Genomic DNA, 1,942 nt, shown 5'->3' on the forward strand with positions numbered 1-1,942 from the left:
AATTCAACGTCTTAGTTCACTTGGGCTGCTGAAACAAAATACCATACGCTGGATGGCTCATAAACAATAAGCATTTATTTCTTACAGCTCTGGAGGCTGGGAAGTCCAAGTCAAGACGCTGGCAGATTTGGTGTCTGGTGAGGGCCTTTTCCTGATTTATAGATGGCAGCTTCTCACTGAGTCTTCACATGGTGGAAGGAGCAAAGGTGTCTCTGGGGTCTCTTTTATGAGGACCTTGATCCAGTTCATGAGGGCTCAGGCCCCATTACGTAATTGAAAGATTCTCCCCAGGGCCTGAAAGCTTAATAGAATGAAAAACTCCTCCCTCCTCGGGCTCAGTCCCAAAGCACAAGGCCACTTGTGCCAGCAGCATGCATCAGCAATATAGCAGAAGCATGAAGAGAGCTGGCTGGAAGACACGTACCCCCTGAGGACTGAGAGAGAGGCCGTCCGGGTACTGCGTAGCAGTCACATCAGACTGAGACACTTCCTGTTTACAGGAGAATCTAAAACCCCTGCCCTGTCCTCATGTGGTGCAGACGCCATTTTAAGCCTCAGCCCACCTGCACGCAGGTGCTCATTAAAAGAGCGTGTTGCTCCACACTGCCTCATGTTGTGTGTTGGCATGCTGTCGGGGTTCAAACCAATACGAGACCCTTTCACTAATTACTTCGCAAAGGTCCCACCTCCTAATACCATCACCTTGGAAGTGAGGACTTTTTGGAAGTTATCAGTATCAAAAATGGAGTCACTTATGTCAAACCCTAACAAATGCCTGTCACAGAAATTATCTCAACAAGTTCCTCAGGCCGGGTGCAGTGGCTCACGCCTGTAATCCCAGCACTTTGGGAGGCCAAGGCGGGTGGATCACGAGGTCAGGAGATCGAGACCATCCTGGCTAACATGGTGAAACCCCATCTCTACTAAAAATACAAAAAAATTAGCCAGGCATGGTGGCACACGCCTGTAGTCCCAGCTACTCGGGAGGTTGAGGCAGGAGAATGGTGTGAAGCCGGGAGGCAGAGCTTGCAGTGAGCCGAGATCATGCCACTGCACTCCAGCCTGGGCGACTGAGCAAGACTCCATCTCAAAAAAAAAAAAAAGTTCCTCAAAACCACAGTATTATAGATAAGCCACTTGCACAAGGATATTTGCCTAACAGTGGGTGTCTCCACAATAAGCTAACACCAGCTCCTGCAACAGGCTCCTGTAATCAATGGTACTTGTTTCAAAGAAGCTTATGTGGACTTTTTCTTTGTCTTTTCTCCTTGCCACAACCTCTTTTAATGTGCCTATAGTCCACGACAGCATGCATATCTCAAATTGCAATTCCTTGCAATTCTTGAATAAATGCTTTATTTTGGAGAGTCAGTCTCTCTGTTGTTTATTTTAGGGTGCCAATTTTAACATATGAATTTTGGAGGAATACAAACATTCAGACCATATCAGTCACCTTCCTCTTTTTTGAAATAGAAAAAGCTCAAGGCCAGAGAGTTTATTTTAGTAAAATTTTGACATACCTGTCTTCAAAGATAAAACATGAAACAGCATTCCACAGACAAAAATAAAGTGATTTTGTTCATCTCCAGCTCTCTAAGGTGTTTCTTAGACCCAGCTGGACTGGGAAATTACTAGAATAAATGACATCGAATCAAAACCTGGGAACTAATCCTGGTTCTGTCATTAGCTCCTCAGGAGATTCCCTTCCCCTCTGGAAATCTCTTCATCAAGAAAAGATTGGAGAGGTTAATCTCTTAGGCCCTTCTAGCTCTTGCGTTTGAGAACCGCCCACCTCCCCATTCCCACCTGGTATCCCCAACCCAGTACGGTTCAAGGCCATTGGCAGTCCGAGTCTTGGAACTACAATCCCCACAATGCCTCGCGCCTCTCCGCTCACGTGAGGTCGTGCAGGAGGGCTGATAACGGGGGTGTTCTACACAAT

This window comes from Rhinopithecus roxellana, chromosome 10 (assembly GCF_007565055.1).
Source record: "Rhinopithecus roxellana isolate Shanxi Qingling chromosome 10, ASM756505v1, whole genome shotgun sequence".
Classification (NCBI taxonomy): Eukaryota; Metazoa; Chordata; class Mammalia; order Primates; family Cercopithecidae; genus Rhinopithecus; species Rhinopithecus roxellana.